The 20,521-nt window shown below is 42.7% G+C and overlaps 1 protein-coding gene across 1 annotated transcript in view; it reads right to left on the reverse strand.

The window, feature by feature from the left end:
- Window positions 1-8,766, reverse strand: part of LOC128613591 (adhesion G-protein coupled receptor G5-like) — a 26,355-nt gene extending 17,589 nt beyond the window's left edge. Inside the window, exon 1 of the mRNA XM_053634491.1 lies at window positions 8,267-8,766. The gene's annotated coding sequence lies outside the window, so the exon portion shown is untranslated. The remainder of the gene's footprint in view (window positions 1-8,266) is intronic.
- Between the last annotated feature and the right edge of the window lie 11,755 nt (window positions 8,767-20,521).

Here is a 20,521-nt window from a genome sequence, read left to right on the forward strand (position 1 = left end):
AGAGGGGGGGAGAGAGAGAGATAGAGAGATAGAGAGAGGGGGAGAGAGAGAGATGGAGAGAGAGAGGGAGGGAGAGAGAAAGGGGGGGAGAGAGAGACAGAGAGAGAAAAAGAGAGAGAGAGAGATAGAGAGCTAGAGAGAGGGAGAAATAGAGAGAGAGAGAGAGAGACAGAGAGAGAGAAAGAGAGAGAGATAGAGAGCTAGAGAGAGGGAGAAATAGAGAGAGAGAGAGAGACAGAGAGAGAGAGAAAGAGAGAGAGAGATAGAGAGAGCTAGAGAGAGAGAGAAAGAGAGAGAGAGAGATAGAGAGCTAGAGAGAGGGAGAAATAGAGAGAGAGAGAGAGAGAGAGAGCTAGAGAGAGGGAGAAATAGAGAGAGAGAGAGAGAGACAGAGAGAGAGAGAAAGAGAGAGAGAGATAGAGAGAGCTAGAGAGAGAGAGAAAGAGAGAGAGAGAGAGAGAGAGAGAGAGAGAGCTAGAGAGAGGGAGAAATAGAGAGAGAGAGAGAGAGAGAGAGAGAGAGCTAGAGAGAGGGAGAAATAGAGAGCTAGAGAGAGAGAGAGGCAGAGAGAGAGAAAGAGAGAGAGAGAGAGAGCTAGAGAGAGGGAGAAATAGAGAGCTAGAGAGAGAGAGAGACAGAGAGAGAGAAAGAGAGAGAGAGAGAAAGAGAGAGAGAGAGAGAGAGCTAGAGAGAGGGAGAAATAGAGAGCTAGAGAGAGGGAGAGGGAGAGAGAGAGAGAGAGAGAGAGAGAGAGAGAGAGAGAGATTGCTGTAAGTGTGAGTGAAGTCAGTGAGACGGGATTAAAGGGATCGGCGCTGCAGTTCTTTACTGAAATAAAGACGGTGATGTGATATTTCTCCATGTTTATAAATCCACACAGAATTATTCACACCGTACAAATAAACATCAGAAACGTTCACTAGTGCAGTGTGTGATAGATACCTGCTTAGATTTATTCCTTCACATATTTAGAGAGCACTAATCTAATCGAATCTAATCTAATTTTATCTGCGTCCAACGAAACCAAGATAAAAATAAACTCGTTGGTAAAAAGATTACAGATTTGAGTCGTTGTTGTTGTTGTTGTTGTTGTTGTTGTTGTTGTTTTTTGACAAATTCAGATTTTTGCAGTCATTTGTTCTTTCATTCACTTGTCAGTTTCATAAATGAGGAAAATCAAACCAACCTTTATCTGTAACGTGTGAGGGAGTGTGAACAAGAGCGCAGGAGCTCAGTGGGTTTTATAACCGGAACAACTTTTACTGAATTTAAACTGAATTAAAGTTTTATAACTGCACTGTGACTCGACCACCAATCACAGCGCTGGCGCCGGCCAGACTCCCGTCCAATCCACTTCAAACAAAACATGTACGAACATTTACCAGCGAGGAGGGCTAGAGCCCCGAGTATCACCGGTGAATCAGTTCAAATGAAATCTCTCGCTCTTTCTCTCTCCCTCGCTCTCTCTCAGTCTCTCGCTCTCTCTCTCTCACTCTCTCTCAGTCTCTCTCTCTCAGTCTCTCTTTCTCACTCTCTCTCAGTCTCTCGCGCTCTCTGTCTCTCTCCCTCGCTCTCTCTCAGTCTCTCGCTCTCTCTCTCTCTCTCTCTCTCAGTCTCTCTCTCTCAGTCTCTCGCTCTCTCTCAGTCTCTCTCTCTCTGTCTCTCTGTCTCTCGCTCTCTCTCAGTCTCTCTCTCTCTCTGTCTCTCGCTCTCTCTCTGTCTCTCTCTCTCTGTCTCTCGCTCTCTCTCAGTCTCTCTCTCTCTGTCTCTCGCTCTCTCTCTGTCTCTCTCTCTCTCTGTCTCTCTTTCTCGCTCTCTCAGTCTCTCGCTCTCTCTCTGTCTCTCTCTCTCTCTGTCTCTCTTTCTCGCTCTCTCTCAGTCTCTCTCTCTCTCTGTGTCTCTCTCTCAGCCTCTCTCTCTCTCTCTCGCTCTCTCTCTCTGTCTCTCTTTCGCAGAAAAACTGCTACCTGCACTGGTTAAAGCTAGACTCAGAGTTGAATATGTTTTTTTTAAGTGACTCGTAGGCTGTGGGAATTTTGGGAAGTTTGGGCAGTTGGGGAGGTTTTATGCTCTGTAGGTGCAGGAGTTTTAAATTTTATTTTTTTTAAAAAAAAAGAGTGGGATGTGAAATAGTTTTCTTTTTTACCTCGTTTTTTTGTCATTTTTATATTTTTTATGTTTTACTCTTTTTTTTTTTTTTTTTTTTACATTTTTATTATTTATTTATTTATTTATTAATGAATGTTTTTTTCATTATCTACTATGTCTCACAAAAATTTGGAGGAATCTAAATGACTAAATAAAAGGACAATTTAAAAGTCTCTTTCTCGCTCTCTCTCAGTCTCTCGCGCTCTCTCAGTCTCTCGCGCTCTCTCAGTCTCTCGCGCTCTCTCAGTCTCTCGCTCTCCCTCAGTCACTTTCTCTCTGTCTCTCTTTCTCGCTCTCTCTCAGGGTCTCGCTCTCTCTCTCTCATTGTGTGTGCCTCACTGAAAGAATGTCCCTTTTCATTTCTTACCCTGCTTAGGAATTTCGCCTGTGTGTGAACGCCTGCTGCATGTGCCTCTGTGTGTGTGTGTGTGTGTGGCTCTGGCTATTCAGCAACGTGTTAGAAGCACTGCATGTTCACTTTGCACGGTAAACTTTACACATTAACGCCCAACGTTTCCTCCCCAGAATGCAGCACTGGTCAGTATTACCCACGCCTTTTCTCTTGTTTCTGAATGCCACGATCTCTCAGCGTGTCTCTTTTTCGGTCGTGCTGTCCGCTCAGACGGTTCGCTTTGCCAATCTGGGGTTTTCCTCAAGCTGACGGAGCGCAGAGCCGTGCACGTCGACGGTCTCGGGCAAGCCGGGGCCCGTACGGTCTGACGCGGCGGCCGGACGCACGGCTGGATGAAGCCTCGATATTTCATCTTCGCTACGGAAAGCATCAAAGGCTTTTTGCTGAGCTGTAGCGACTTGCGTAAAGCACAAGGAGGTCACGAAGCAGCCACGCACCAGCGGTGCACCCACAGTCTGTGTGCTGACGTGCAGGTAGAACACATTCGAGACGAGCGCTTCGACCAGACAGGAAAACCAAAAGTAACTGAAAAATACAAAGAACACCTGGAACAGCAGTACGAGGCGAACGAACCCCCCTGACCCCCCTCCCCCCGCCAGATTATTAGATTAGAGTATAAAAGACTTTTCAGCTTGTGTATGTCTGTGTCTGTGTCTGTGTGTGTGTGTGTGTGTGTGTTCTAGAGTTGTCATGACAACCCCACCAGAAAAAATAAGAACACTTCTCGTCGTGTGACATTCACCACACTGGGTTTATATTTTGTAATCATGTAGATCTCACAAGGTCTCTGGAGAACAATGAGTGTTTCTGGCAATGAAATTTTTCCCACGAGTCAGCTTATGTTAATAAATTGTGTGTGTGTGTGTGTGTGTGTGTGTGTGTGTGTGTTTGTGCACCCCGACGTTGATTATTTTCCTATAACAAGGGTTTTTATTCCTCTTATAGGCCTACCACAGCAACAATTTTACCCACAATGCAAACTTTTAGTAAATAAAATTAATATTTTAATAAATAAATATTTATTTTATTTATTAAAGAGCATCAGTTAGAGACGCACACAGTTTGAGCATTTTTAAATCTAACCTGGAAACTCTTTTTTTTTTTTTTAGCTTAGCTGATTCTTAATGGCTTTAACCATTTTGTATTCAAGCCTGTTTTGTGTTTTTTTTTTTTTGATATTTTCTTGATATTTTCTGACGGTGTAAAAGTGCCTCGAGAAACTGCTTTAAAGGCGTTATATAAAAATAAAGTTTATTATTGTTGTTGTTGTTGTTATTATTATTATTAAGAAGCGTCTGTTTTATTTAACGTTGCGGAGCGTCTGTGAAACGAGGCCGGTCCCGTTCTCACGTCCATCGATGGATAAACGATGGAATTAAAATTTGTTCCCAACGTGTCGGACGCAACTTTTCGCCAAACGGACAGAACTCTGCAGCGAGAAAGAAGAAAGACAGTTCGGAAATGAAAACAGGTGAAAACCCTAACACGATGCTCCTGTTAACAGTTTGCTAAGATTCGTTTCTGCTGCTCGTGGGCCACGAACGCGCCGCCAGAGCTTGTCCTTTAGGTTTATGGGCGGGGCTTAACGGTGCTTTACTCCCGTTGGTTAGTGAGAGTTGGATGGACAGCTCGAGTGTCCAGCTGAGGAGGAGGAGGGTGACACTGACACTGAAAAGTTCAACATAACAAAATGTTCAACACGTTAGGCGCAAATTTCATTCCATAATAAACCGTCTCTTTCTCTCGCTCTCTCTCTCGCTCTCTCTCTCTCTCTCTCTCGCACTCTCTCTCTCTATTTCTCTCGCTCTCTCTCTCTTTCTCTATTTCTCTCGCTCTCTCTCTCCCTCTCTCTCGCACTCTCTCTCTATTTCTCTCGCTCTCTCTCTCTCTCTTTCTCTATTTCTCTCGCTCTCTCTCTCCCTCCCTCTCTCTCTCTCTCGCTCTCTCTCTTTCTCTATTTCTCTCGCTCTCTCTCTCTCTCGCTCTCTCTCTTTCTCTCTCTCCCTCCCTCTCTCTCTCTTGCTCTCTCTCTTTCTCTATTTCTCTCGCTCTCTCTCTCTCTCGCTCTCTCTCTTTCTCTCTCTCCCTCCCTCTCTCTCTCTTGCTCTCTCTCTCTTTCTCTATTTCTCTCTCTCTCTCTCACTCTCTCTCTCTCTCTTGCTCTCTCTCTCACTCTCTCTCTCTCTCTTTCTCTATTTCTCTCTCACTCTCTCTCTCTCTCTTGCTCTCTCTCTCTTTCTCTCTCTCTCTCGCTCTTTCTCTATTTCTCTCTCTCTCTCTCTCTCTCTCTCTCTCTCTTTCGCTCTCTCTCTCTCTCTCTCTCTCTCTCGCTCTCTCTCTCTCCTGATGTAAATGAATAAAACACAGCTTTAAACTCCTCTGTCCTGAAGATTTACAGCTTCACCTCTGACCGCTACAAAGCGCTGGCACTGGAGACTCCTTCCGTCGGTGTTAAATAAACGTCTCGTTACAGATCAAAGATTACACACGTTTTGTTTTTTGTCCTCTGTTTATCATCAGCCGAGAGTACGAGGTACACGCCGCTGTGAACGAGCGGTTACTATAGAAACGAACGAGAGCGTTGACAGCTAGACGGCTTGACGAGGAAGGAGCTCATTAATTCCTCACGGGCCTCTGAACATCCGAATCGCATTAACGTGCACAATGCAGCTCGTCCATAGGCTCGGTACGACATCCGCGGTGTCGGCCGGTTTAACCCTTTAATGTCCGACGGGTCTAGATTTACACTACTTTGCACTTCCTGTTAGCTCTACTGCACTTCCTGAATTAGAACAGTAAAGTATAAAATGAATAACTGGGATTAAATGAAGGTGTAATATGCAGAACGCCGAGCGATTAGCGAATGGTTTGCGATGCTGTTAAACTGAATGCCAGAATGACGTTCGGGTTTTTGTGGGTTTAAATGGAACGAGCGGTTCTCGCTCGTGTTCTCGTTTGGTGAACCGCTGAACCGTCCCAGAAAGGTGGCCACACTGAGACCAAATGCATTCCTTTCTATTGAGGTATATTGACTGAGGGTTGTGGAGGTTGCTGGGGTGATGTGTACGGCTTTCACACACACACACACACACACACACTGGGGATGGGCAGGTTCTCTCTGATTTACTCATAGCCTTAGAGTAAAAAATGTTCCTCTAGATCCTCCAGCTGCGCTCCAATATCCTCAAACATCTCCCAATATGCATTCTGGGGATTTCAGAGTAGATGAAATGTCCTCCCAAAGGCACGCAGAAAAGATAAAACAACTGTTGTGTTTGGCTTTAAAACTCTGAAGCAGGGCTTCAATCTCACTTCTACACACAAAGCCTTTGTCCAAATTCCGCTCTCGCCGTGCGTGCCTCTGTCCTCCTCTAATATCTCATCGCTGCGATAATATTTTCCTACAGATTATCAGAAGAACAGCGTCACGTCGTCAGACTCTGCAGCCCTGTGTCCTTGGGAAAGTAACACAACGTGTCCGAAGTGCGTGTTGCCAGGTCTGGGGCTTTCGCCTCGCACTTTTATACAGCGCCCGTAGCCTTTCAGACACGTTAGCGTTGAAATAAAATTCAACCCGACTTCTACAGAGACACCAGACGCCCAACACGCCGCTAAACATCTCCACGGATTCCTTTCAGAACTCCAGGCATCGTTTATAGTGATATCTGCAGCAATACGCGAACGTTCAGAACCCTAGTGAAGAAAACCCATGTGATAAATTCATCGGTTTAAAATGTACACGTTTCTGTGAAGCTGCTTTTTCCCGTTTGGCGATGTCCGTTGTTAAAAGCGCAGTACAAATAAAACTGAATTGAATGGAATAATACTATATTTCTGTCTTCACACCAGGGTTGCCAGGTCTGCGAGAACAAATAAAAAGCTACGAAATAACAATAAGCAAACACACGAATAAATCATCGATCATCAATAAAAGCAGACATTTCTTATAACTCTTATGAACGTTCACAGTGAAGCGCTGAGTGCACAAGAGGCTGGTTTTGTGGAGAATTTATTTATTTGTTTGATTCATTTAGGCTGATTTTTTTTTTGTACACAGACCTGGCAACCCTGGTGTATTATAGCATATAGAGGCAGATATTCAACTCACACAGCTGTATAACCTGGATAACATCATGTACTGCCTTTTCTTACGATATACCTGTACACTACATGTGTAGTATGTAATTGTGAATATTTAGTATGAAAGGATGTTTTTAATTCAGGGACAATACGGCAAAAAAGGGGGATTTTCTTGGTGTGCGATATGTGACACAGTATTTAGTTTTGCTAACAAACCAATAACAATAGCAGCAGATTATATAAACTAAGGCTGCAGTTCCAATGCAATTACTCTCACACACACACACACACACACACACACACACACACGTCCCACAATAATCTCCGAATACACTGTACTGTACATTATTACTGCATCATCATCATCTTCACCCCTCTCAATTCTACAGTTTCTCTCACAGACACACACCTGATCTGAGATCTGCTCACAGGGTCATGAAATGCGCTTCTGTTCTTCCACTTCTCATCCTCTGCAGACTTGTGCACGAGCTCAACATTTCGATTCATAAACGATAAATTGTGCACGAATGTGCCGAATGCTCGGCGTTAAGCTTTCATTGTTTACGCTTGATATTAGAGTGCACATGCAAATCATTACATTCCGCTCAATACCCAGGAAGTGGGTAAGAAAACTGAAAAATAAACCCGACATGATGGAGTAAAGTCCCCTCTCTCTCTCTCTCTCTCTCTCTCTCTCTCTCTCTCTCTCCCAGACCTGTAACACCACGATTATTATTATTATCATTATTATCATTATTATTATTATTACTTGTATATAAAGGTGTATAATCAGTTGATTTAACCCTCAGGTGTGTAAACAGTGTAAATGTGTGTTTTTCTCTCTCTACGTCACAGACCTGTAACAGCAGTTATTATTATTATTATTATTACTGTTTAGTGTTATTACTGTTTACTATTATTATTATTATTATTATTATTATTATTATTACTGTTTAGTGTTATTACTGTTTACTATTATTATTATTATTATTATTATTACTGTTTATTGTTATTACTGTTTACTATTATTATTATTATTATTATTACTGTTTAGTGTTATTACTGTTTACTATTATTATTATTATTATTATTATTACTGTTTATTGTTATTACTGTTTACTATTATTATTATTATTATTATTATTGTTGTTGTTGTTGTTATTATTATTATTACTTGTATATAAAGGTGTATAATCAGTTGATTTAACCCTCAGGTGTGTAAACAGTGTAAATGTGTGTTTTTCTCTCTCTACGTCACAGACCTGTAACAGCAGTTATTATTATTATTATTATTACTGTTTAGTGTTATTACTGTTTATTATTATTACTGTTTATTATTAGTATTATTATTATTGTTGTTGTTGTTTTGTTGTTGTTGTTATTGGTATAAGGCTATTATTATTATTATTAGTAGTAGTAGTAGTATGATTATTATTATTATTAGTAGTAGTAGTAGTATGATTATTAGTAGTAGTAGTAGTAGTAGTATGATTATTAGTAGTAGTAGTAGTAGTAGTATGATTATTATTATTAGTAGTAGTAGTAGTAGTATATAAAGGTGTATAATCAGTTGATTTAACCCTCAGGTGTGTAAACAGTGTAAAGGTGTGTGTTTCTCTCTCCTACCTGAAGCTTTAATCCAGTGAAACGGCGGTCTCGCGCTTCCTCGCCTCACACACACTTCCACGTTTGTTAAAAAAGCAGAAAACCGGTGAAACACACACACACACACACACACACACACACACACACAAACCGGAGCGAAATAAAGTGGAATAAAATCCGCACTAGTGCCAAGGTGCACGGCGCGAGCTCTTCACGCTTCTTCTGACGCACGCGTTAAAACGCACCCGCTCTTCTTCTGCTTCAGATAAGAACGCAAGTCTCGCGCGACGCCGCTCACGTGTGGGGTTTTTCTTTCTTTCTTCTTCTTCTTCTTCTTCTTCTTTTTTTTTGGAACGCGGAGACTCCACTGATGAGCAATTCTGCAACTAGAGTGTTAGTTTGAGAGAGATTGAAGATGTGGAGGTTTTCTCGGAAGCGGTGTGGGAGACTTCCAGCAGCACGGACTGGGGTCGATACTGTACTGTACACAGCGCGCGAGCTGTCCACACCACACGGGAGGCGCGCGAGCACTTCGGTAACACTGGGGAGGAGGAGGAAGAGGGGGTGGGGGGGAGGGGTGCTGGGAGCGGGGCGGGGGTGTTAAGTGAACCATAATGCGAAGCATTATAAAAGCATTCTAGGCATCACACACACACACACACACACACACACACACACGTTGTTCTCTCTTAGTTATTTTTAATACATTTATTTTGTTATAAAGATCGAGAGCACGTGATCAAAACGCATCAACATCTTAATTAGCTATCACATTTCTGTATTAGTATGGTGACATTTGGCCATCTACAAAAAGATAAACACACACACACACACACACACACACACACACACAGGTCATTCTAATTTTGTGGAATATTTCTATTTCTATTTATAGCATTGTGTGTTAACTCAGGTAAATAAAGCACCTGCAGGGTTCCTCACGAGTCTTTTGGATGCTTCTATCTTTTTATAAAGGAGCTTTCAGAAGGAGAACCTGCTTCTGTAAAGGAAGCGCTTTGTTGTAAGGTTCTACAAAGGAACGGTTCCTTCAGCCTGACAAACCAGAGAACCCTTTCGGGTCTTAAATGTAATGTTTTCTGAAGAGTGTAATCCTAAAACTAGAACCTCGGGACACAAAAGAACTTCTTCTGTATCAAACCTGTGTTTCTTAGAACGAAAGAGAGAGAGAAAGAGAAAGAAAAGACATAAAGACATGAAAGAAAGAATAGGACTCTTTCTCCTGGAGATAATGAAGTCAAAATCCTCACGTACTGGAACTCAGGGCAGGTTTTTGCCTCCTAATGGGGACCAAATGTCCATATAATAGCTCAGAAATATGTGAAGACTTTGACCTCATGTTTTCTAGAAGGATGAGTTCTCTTCTCTTCTCTCACTCTCTCTCTCTCTCTCTCTCTCTCACTCACTTTCATTCACCCACCCACCTACACACACACACACACACACACACACACACACACACAAATCCTCTGAGGAGACAATGCATGGCTTTCATATGCTGTGTATAATAGGGGAAGTTTTTTTATCTCGGGATTTCCACTCAGTCACACTCGCTTCTGTTTTTCACCACAGCTGAACATCACCATGCTGATGAGCTGATCTCAGAACAGCTCTAACTGCACTAATCAGCTTTTTTTTTCTTTTTTTTTGCAAGGTTGATCACATATCTGCATGTGTGTTTAATCTGCACTGAACACACCGTTTCTTTTCTCTTTTTCTCAATTTAAACACACATCTCTGTTCTGCATGAGCGTATGACGGAGTTTATGCAACGTACAAGCTCTGGAAAAAAAAAAAAAAAAAAGAATATTACGTACGATGAAATCCCCCATAATCCCCCGTGAGGCTTCTTAACGCTGATTTATTTCAGTATGAAAAAGTGGGGACACTTTTAATCAAAACACACTTTCACACTCGCTTAGTACGGTATGTAATAATAATAATAAGAATAATAATAATAATAATACCGACACCAATATAAATCAACCAGGTGTGCGTCAGAACGATCGACCGTCTTCAAGGAACGCTCAGAACCTCCAGAACTTATAAAGAATATAACTTTTACACTGACACAGAAAACATCCAGTGAGCGTCAGTTCCGCGAGCAGAAACGTCTTGTTGACGAGAGAGGGTCAGAGGAGGATGTCCAGACTGGTTCTAGCTGACAGTGAGGCTACGGGAAGTCAAATGACCATTCTTTACAAGCGCGGTGAGCAGAAAAGCATCTCAGCACCAAAACCTACAGCTGAAGATTGTAAAAAGATCAGGAGACGTTCATGTCCATCTGTCCCATCTGTGTAGCCCTCAGAGTCATGTTCATGGACGACAGGAGCGGAATCCGACGTGGTCTTCTCCTGCTGTGACACATCCACCTCAAGGTTGTGTTCTGAGATGTGTTTCTGCTCAGCGCGGTTGTTCAGAGCGGTTATTTGAGTAACCGTAACCTCAACCTCATTCTGAGAACGTTGTGTTTGTGTGTGTGTGTGTGTGTGTGTGTGTGTGTGTGTGTGTGTGAAAATCCCAGCAGGAGATCGTCAGTTTCTCAAATCCTCAAACCAACACGGTCAAAAAGTCACTGAGATCACCAAGAATTGATACGTTGCACCGCCGACACGTGATTGGCCGAATTTTGTTAACTGCACGAATGAACAGGTGTTCCTATTAAAGTGGAAGAGTTACAGAATGTTGTTTCTCCGTTGCTAAACACGAGGACGATGCGTTTATCTGAAGGGCTGAAGACGGACAGGGTACATTTCTCGACGGAGAAAACATGACGTTCACAAACGGGCTGAATTGGGGTTAGGGTTAGGATGCCTTCCGGGTGGTGTTTTGGGAAAAGACGTCGTGTGTACAGCGCGTGTACAGAGCGCTCTTCTCTGTTTTGATGATGATGATGATGATGATGACGGAGCAGGAGCATCGTGTGCTTTTCACTACGGCGTGTACATCTTCAGAAACGTTCTCAAATCCCGAGGAACTCGCACGTCACTGGCGAGGGTTTAGACATCTTTAATCAGACTGACGCCAGGACACGGTTAGAAACGTAAAAAATAAATAATATTTCCGCAACATTTTGGTAAAATACGTCTTCTTAAAGAAGAGTATGTCACGAGCAGAAGATCTCAACGCTGGTTTCAAATCGTCTGATTTGTTTTCAGACGTTACGCGCGAGGCTTTTGTTTAAAAAAGAAAATATCACCACCCCCGCCCCCATACACACCACCAACCCCGAGGCCTCGTGGAACACTGTTTCATTCGACACTTTTTCTGTCCTAGATGAGAATAAAGCTCTTGACTGAGTAGTAGATGTGGATGAGCTTCACCTGTAATCATTTCCGGTAGTGAAAAAAAAAAAGGAAAGAAAAACAAAAGCGGTGTCACGGCGCACTGTGCTGGGTTTAACCTACAATACAGACTAAAGTTAGAGTGTAGACTACACAATATAGGACGTACAGTCTGTAAAAATAGCAAACACACACAACATACAGGCGTTTACACACAGAGCCATGTTGATTACACAGCAGCTGAGAGAAACAGCAATTAACTGAGGGACTGAATGTGTAATAAAAGAACTGAGAGGCAGTGAGAGTGGCTGGGAGGGTGTGTGTGTGTGTGTGTGTGTGTGTGCCAGAAGCACCTGGTTTGCTGAGACCCTGATTATCCCTTTTGTTAAAAGCTAAAGGGTTGAAGGCTGCATGACAAAGGCCTCATCTCTCTCTCTCTCTCTCTCTCTCTCTCTCTCTCACACACACACACACACACAGAGGGATGCAGGAAAGGGAGGACCCTGTATGTGTAAAGTGATAAAGACTGCTGTTTTGTGGCTAGTGAAAGGTGTCAGACTCGTCACTAGTATCACTCCTCACACTGATGATAAAATGCCTATGAACTTTGACAAAATGGCCGCCCGGCCGCGTTCTCAGCACATCACCGCCCACGCGGTGTTTGTTCCTCCTCATACCACACCCTGTTATTATTCTTTAACGTTAGCCGGTCTGGCAGAATTCAAAGCCAAGCCGAACCTCAAAGGAAGCTCAAATATCCAAACAAACGCAGCGCTCGTTCGTAGCCACGCCCCTAAAAAAATGCACAAAAACCTGAAGGGCGGAGCTTCCTGAGCCGACAGCCAACACGATCGACGGGTCCATAGAGACGACTGCTTGTTCTGATCGGTTCGCGTCGTGCGAGACTCGTCTCTGAGCCGATCTCCTGTGGAAGCTGCTCCCCTCATCGATGTGTCGGTCTTTATGTCCCGACGATGACGTGTCGTGGTGGAACGGACGTGTGTTGGGGAAGGAATAACAGGGTTCTCCAGAATGGAGTGCTGATAAATACGGACGTTCTCTAGAAACCCCGTGCACCATGTGGAACACTGTCGGGACGGTGTGAAAGTTTTCACCCAGGGGAAAAAAAGTAGGGCGTGGTAGCAATTATGGTGACAAACTGAGATCCCAGAAAACAAAACAAAACATAAAAACCCCAGTTTAGAGGATGTGAAAGAGGTTTGAGGAAGTTGTAAAGATGAAACGATTCATTTTTTTGATAATGCATCCAGAAAAGCGGATGCACACGATTCCACTGATTACTGTACGCGTGGCGTTTCACATGTTCTACCTCAGGGTTCTCCGGTTTATTCCCACCGTCGAAAAGCTCACCAGGAGGTGGATCGGTGACACAGAACTGCCCCTCGGTGCGAGTGTGTGAGTGTGTGCAAGTGTGTGTGGTGTGAAAGACACGATCCTCCGTAGAACCAGTAAATCAGCTTTAATAAAATTTGCATGTGTTTATGAAATTTACATGTGCTTTTACACACACACACACACACACACACACACACACACACACACATATTCATCAGCATGTTGGGTTGCTGTAGAAGACATCGAGAAACAGAAATCGTCTCTAGTCGTTAGAGAACCGTTTCACTGGACTAGTTTTCCGCTGAATGAGGCTGCGGGTCTACAGACGTTCGAAGCCGCGTTCCACTTTAACAACAAACTCGACTGTTTGACTTCAGCAGAGGCTCTGAGTCGGCGCAGAACCACGATCGTCACACGTTACCGATAAATCCGTAAAGGGAAGAGCTGATATAACTGACTAGCTATATATCTATATATCTATACAACAGATATCAGGGTTCAAAATATCACGTTGTGTAACGGAAGAAAACACTGTTGCCTAGTAAAAAGACTCCAGTACGTTTACACGGACAACGATAATCCGATATGAACCCGATTTAGACGATACTCTGATTAAGAAACCGGCATGTAAACGGCGATTACTGAGGACCTTAATCCGATTAACGTCACACTCGAAGTAAACACGAATGGAATTAAGACGTGTGGAGTATTCCTGTTTTAGTCGCGTTACAGACACGTACACACCTTAATCACACTATTAACGTCGTGTGAGAGTTTTCACCGCATTGTGCGACAGGACACGTACGCACACGGCAGCGCTCGACCGTCTGACGGCGAACAAGAGAGCACGACCGCGTCCCAAACCGCGTACTTACCTGCTACATAGTAGGAGAAATACACGTATTGAGGTAAGTACGCGGTTTGGGACGCGACCCACGGCTTCAAGCGGTCGTCTATTTGCGCGTACAGCGCGACAAATAATTAACCGCACTCGAAACTTTCGTAAAATTAAAAACAAAACAAAACCGCATACGGTTCCATGACGAAGACCGACTGCATGTCGATACGTCAAATTCCGGAGGGGACGTCGGACGGCGTGGCGCGGGGACGTAATGACGTGTGCCGTTAATCCATCTATGTTCTATAACACGTAAAACGGGTACATGAAAGGAATATTCTAAACACGACTCGTGTAAACTCCTTAATCAGAATATCGTCTTATTCAGAATGAGGTCAGTAATTAGATTACTGCCGTCCATGTAAACGTAGTCAGTGTTGCCTTTCAGCTTTGCTTCATTCATTATTCCGTATATAATTTAGTCTGTATCATTTCATTTTCCTTTCCCCTGAGTGTCTTTGTCTGACCCTCCAACACGGTGCACTTTTTACACAGCATCCAACCATCAATCTTACACGACACGTAAAAAAAAAGTTCAAATATAAATACCGAAGACGCACGTGACCGACGTCACGCTCGTCCGCCGTGTTTGCAGGTCGAATTCGGCCGCACAAACCGTCACGGAACTCCTCCTCCTCCTCCTATTGTGGGTGATATTAGCAGAAAAAGTATGCACGTATACGCACTTTGGAAATCCGGGTACCTTTGGGATACTCGTTTCGACATCGTAGCATTTGGGACACACTCACTCTGAGCTCGGACACTATTCAGGACGGATAGTAGACGAACTGAGACGCAGGGTTGGTCTCGGTCTTGGTCTTGTACAAAACATAACACGAGCAAACAAACCACTGACGAGAGAGAGCTTCCAGAGAGCAGCCGTGTGCTTCAGAAGAGCAAAATTCGACAATAAATAACAACGTAAGAGCTAAACATTTATCAAGAAGAGAAACAGGAAATGTTAGTGAGCCGGCAGGAAACGAAAGGATCAGCACCACATCGAGTAAAAATCATTCTTAGACACGTCTTTTTAGACACGTCATGTTATGTTGAATGTATAAAATGACTTTTGCACGATTTCTCACCTGTCACACGTGATCATATACACACTTTTTTTTTCATCTTTTAACAAAGATTCCTTTCTTTCACGGCTTTTTTTTTATTTTTTTTTACACACGTGATTGTTTTATGCGGTTCCTTTATTCCCATAGAAAACGTGCAGACGCACGATTTATTTATTTTCATATGTGATTATTTACACGTTATTTTTTTTTAAAATATGGGGCTTATCCTCGCAGCCTGAACAGTGGAATTGTCATGAACCTCACTCCTCCGTGTATAATTCATGCTTTGTTATCAGGTTTAGCCGAGTTTTAGCCGAGCCGGTCGATAACAGATGTCACGGGCACAGATGGCGAACGGTAAAAATGGCCGCCAGCAAGAAAGCCTGTGCGCGTTCTCCCGCGTTCTCCCGCGTTCCTGCCCTCTGCATTGTCTCCGGCTCGGTGTCTGGGGAACTCCAGCCGCTTGCTGATAAAGGCGCGTTTAAAAGCAGCAGCATGAAAGAACCCGACTGAGACATATAACTAAAATCAGGCGGGGGAGGGAAAAGTGACCACGTGGCTCTGAATATAGCACGTGGTGAGAAATGTACACACGGAACGCGCTGATAAAAGAGGTGAAGTACGTTCATAAAGCTTTGTTCTTCTGTTGACTTTTGACTCTGAGCTCGTTCCTGAAGCGTCCTGCTTTCCTTTACGGAGTCAAAGTCCATCACGCTGGCTCTTCAGAAGCTAATAAAACGACACTCTGTGTGTTTGAACATGTGGGTGTGTGCACATGCAAATACACAGAATGCCAGACAGACAAATACTCGACAAACCCTGTGTCTGCTTCGCACGTTTGCGTGTTCTCTCCACATCTTTATCTGATTCAAATAAAGCCGACTTCACATTAAAAACCACAACGTTAACCTTCTGCTTCCTGACACGAACGCAGACTCGGATCTCAGTATCAGAGCTGTACATCTCAGGTTTTATTTCGCCGACGTCATCGTTATCGACACCAAACACGAATCCTGCTCCGTTCCTGTTCCTCAAGGTTCCGTACTCAGTCCGCTCCAGTTCACGCTCGGTACGCTCTCTCTGAGCCCTATAACCGACCATAACCGACACATATAAAGACCGGCGTCTTTACGATGACCTCCACACTGTACATTAACAGCGCAGCTGCAAATCACAGGTCTATTTAGAATGCACGCGCTCATTCGAATACGTTATCGTTTCCATAGTGACAACTCGTTCACAGGGACTCCTACGGCGGAAGCTCCACTGATGATAAACGTATTGCAGGTTCAGTATTACTGATGAGTGGAATGTTGAGGAGACGTGTATTTAGCATTGACAGAAGGAGTCGCCAGTGTCAGAGCTTCGCAACAGTCAGAAGGTGAAGCTGTAGCTTGAAGTTTTCCAGAGGAGTTGACGCTTCTTTGCGGTTGCGCGCGTAACAAGCTGCGTTTTTTTTTTTTAAAACTTTTTTTTGTCGAAAGAGAGAGAGAGAGAGAGAGAGAGAGAGAGAGAGAGAAATAAAGAGAGGCTGGTGAGGGAACGACTTTTTATACGTAGCTGCTGTAACATAAGCGAGAACTTGTTTCACAGATGTTCCACGACGTTAAATGTAACTATAAATGGATAAAAAGGGTGAACTCTATATGCGTTGGTAATTGTTCACAACGTGCTGTGGTATAAGAGGAAGAAAACGCATGGGGACGTGCTGTTATGGGAAAATAATAATGAATTCCGGGTGGGAAGAGTAACTGCGCTTCATTACACCACCATGTACTCCAGTTTAACCACACTTATTATTATTATTATTATTATTATTATTATTTAATTTTATTATTACAATTTATTTCATCATTATTATTATTAAATATAAAGATGTTTTATCCATTTCCCAGTTCCTTTCTTTAAACTCTCTTCCTTTTTCTCTTCATTAATAACGTGTACATAATAACATAATCATGTAATAGTGTATCTCTCGCTTCCTCAGCGTTTCACAACCGGTCATTAACTCGGCTTGTCCCACCCCTTCCTCCACTCCCTGTTCCACTTCCCCTTTCTCACGCCGCTTTCTGTTTCTGAGAATCGTCATTCTTGTCTTGGTTAATCATGCGATTCTGAGACAGTGTCATTGTGTGTGTGTCATTGTGGCGTCTGAGAGGAGATTTTTTAAAAGTTTTTTTAGGCCTGTGCGGTTTTGCTCGGTCTCAGATGATGGATGAGTCAGGCTCATTATTAACATGAGATTAAGTCAGGCTTAGCACTCCTTCAGATGGAGGGTGATGGGCATTATAGCAGGGAATTATTCATGCTTGGATATCGCCATGGTAACCGGGTGGTGGAAGGTGGTCCCCAGGGGCATTGTGTTGATTTCTGACCGTTCCGGTTCAGTCCATCTGTGAACACTATTTTTGGTGTTTGGGGTGCAGATATGATTAAGGATGCTATTCCGGTTGATTAATAACTCTGAGGAACCGAGTGCTGAGTAAACGGCCCAGCGCTCCTCTAATGTTTAATGGAAATCCAAACCGTAAAATTAGGAGTTACTGATTAAACACACAAGTGCCGTGACTGATAAAAGCGAGTCACTGTTAAACGTTAAACTTTTCTTGCGTCTCGTTTGTGTTGTTTCGGGAGTCGACCTGCGTGGAGGGTTTTCATGTTTACAGAACAATCAACGAGTAGCCTGATGTCTTCATCCTTCCATTTGATTCGACTTCAATGAAATCAGAGAGCAGTGAAAGAAAACAGGAAGAAGAAAGAAAGAGAACAAGACGGGACAAGGGTAGAGCTAGAAACAGAGAGACAGATGGAGAGATAGAGTGTGAAGCAGAGAGCGAAACAGACAGAGAGAGATAGAGATAGAGATAGATACAGAGGGACACACACAGACACACACACACACATATAAATCATATCTAAATATCTAAATATGTATATATATACAGTATCTCACAAAAGTGAGAACACCCCTCACATTTTTGTAAATATTTGATTATATCTTTTCCTGTGAGAACACTGAGGAAATGACACTTTGCTACATTGTAAAGTAGTGAGTGTACAGCTTGTGTAACAGTGTAAATTTGCTGTCCCCTCAAAATAACTCAACACACAGCCATTAATGTCTAAACCGCTGCCAACAAAAGTGATATATATTGTATATATATATATATATATGTACTGTATATTATATATACTGTATATATATATAAGTGATATATATTGTATATATATATGTACTGTATATTATATATACTGTATATATATATATATAAGTGATATATACTGTATATATATATATGTGTGTGTGTGTGTGTGTGTGTATATATATGTGTGTGTGTGTAAGTATATATATATATATATATATATATATATATATATATATATATATATATATATATATATATATATATATATATATGTGTGTGTGTGTGTGTGTGTGTGTATATATATGTGTGTGTGTGTGTGTGTGTGTGTGTATGTATATATACACAGTATCTCACAAAAGTGAGTACACCCCTCACATTTTGTGTGTCCCCTCAAAATAACGCAACACACAGCCATTAATGTCTCAACCGCTGGCAACAAAAGTGATATATATTGTGTATATATATATATATGTACTGTATATATATATATATATATATATATATATATATATATATATATATATATATATATATATATATATATATATATGTGTGTGTGTGTGTGTGTGTGTGTGTGTGTGTGTGTGTGTGTGTATGTATATATACACAGTATCTCACAAAAGTGAGTACACCCCTCACATTTTGTGTGTCCCCTCAAAATAACTCAACACACAGCCATTAACCGCTGGCAACAAAAGTGAGTACACCCCTAAGTGAAAATGTCCAAATTGGGCCCAAAGTGTCAATATTTTGTGTGGCCACCATGTGTATATATAGAGAGAGAGAGTGAGTGAGAGTGAGAGAGAGTTAGAGATTGAGAAAGAGACACAGAGAGAGAGAATTTGATGTGTTTATGTGTTTTACGTGTTTTAGTGTGTGTTTTTGTGTGTTTTTGTGTGTTTTAGTGTGTGTTTATGTGTTTTTGTGTGTTTTAGTGTGTGTTTATGTGTTTTAATGTGTGTTTATGTGTTTTTGTGTGTTTTAGTGTGTGTTTATGTGTTTTAATGTGTGTTTATGTGTTTTTGTGTGTTTTAGTATGTGTTTATGTGTTTTACGTGTTTTAGTGTGTGTTTATGTGTTTTTGTGTGTTTTAGTGTGTGTTTATGTGTTTTAATGTGTGTTTATGTGTTTTAGTGTGTGTTTATGTGTTTTTGTGCGTTTTAGTGTGTGTTTATGTGTTTTTGTGTGTTTTAGGGACGTATCAGGGGACGGGATGTTCTTAGGACAGTTAGCCCCCAGTACTACTGTAGGGCCTCCCCTAGCCAAGGCTGTGCCAAGTTTTCAGTGTTCTCTGGTCAGTGAGCTGTCACAGTGCAATGAAAATCTGATGCTTTCCCTCCAATAGCATGTGGAAAGGTTAACGTCACTAAAAGACCGTCTGGCAGTGTGGAAACTACTGCCAAATGTGTGTCCATGGGTTCTGTCTACTGTAGAAAAGGGTTACCGGGTCCAGTTCAGAGCGTCACCCCGTTTCAGAGGTTCGGAGGTGTTCTCACCACAGTAGTCAGCACAGAGCAGAGCCCAACGTTAGTGCAGGAAGTAAGATCCCTCTTGGACACAGGGTCCATAGAACATGTACCCTGTTTCCTGAGGGAGGGAGGTTTCTACAGCCGTTATTTCCTGGTCCGTGAAAAAGATGGGAATATGCGGCCAATTTTAGATCTGCATCATCTGAACCGTACTCTTCAGACATACAGGTTCAAGATGCTGGTGCTCAAACTTATCGTTCCACAGAGGACTGGTTTGTGATGATAGATCTTAAAGAAGCATATTTCCACACAGAAATATCACCCTGTCACAAGAAGTTCCTGAGGTTCACGTTTGGTGGCAACGCATACCAATATTGGGTTCATCCCATCTGGCTAGCTTTATCCCCTCGCACCTTCAAAAAGTATGTGGATGCCGTTCTGGCTCCCTTGTGACTCCAGGGCATCTGTGTACTAAACTACCTGGATGACTGGTTAATTCTAGCACTATCCAGGGAACTGCTGATTCAACGTTGAGATGTTGTTCCGCCCACACGAAGAGCTTGGGGCTCAGGTTGAACCTCAAGAAAAGCATGCTATCGCTAGTGCAGAGGACAGTTTTTCTAGGGGTTATATGGGATTCTACTACGATAAGGGCATTGCCTATTCCCAACATGCGTATGGTCAATCCTATCAACATTGAGGGAGATGAAGCTGGACCTGGGCATCCCCTCCAGTCTCTACGAGAGACTGTTGGAGCTCATGGCAGTAGCAGCAAACGTCATCCCGTTGGGCCTATTGCACATGAGACCATTTCAGTGGTGGCTGAAAAGTCAGGGGTTATGTCCGAGAATGAAACCTCTGAGAGTAATCAATGTCATGCGGCGATGCCTACGTGCTCTGAGAATTTGGAGGTGTCCCCGGTTTCTAACCTTGGGTCACACTCTAGGGGCGACTCCTTATTGCAAGACGGTAATGATAGATGGCTCCCTCACGGGTTGGGGTGTGGTCTTAGATGGTTGTACAGCTCACGGTCTTTGGAGC

Source organism: Ictalurus furcatus, chromosome 10 (genome assembly GCF_023375685.1).
Source record: "Ictalurus furcatus strain D&B chromosome 10, Billie_1.0, whole genome shotgun sequence".
Taxonomy (NCBI): Eukaryota; Metazoa; Chordata; class Actinopteri; order Siluriformes; family Ictaluridae; genus Ictalurus; species Ictalurus furcatus.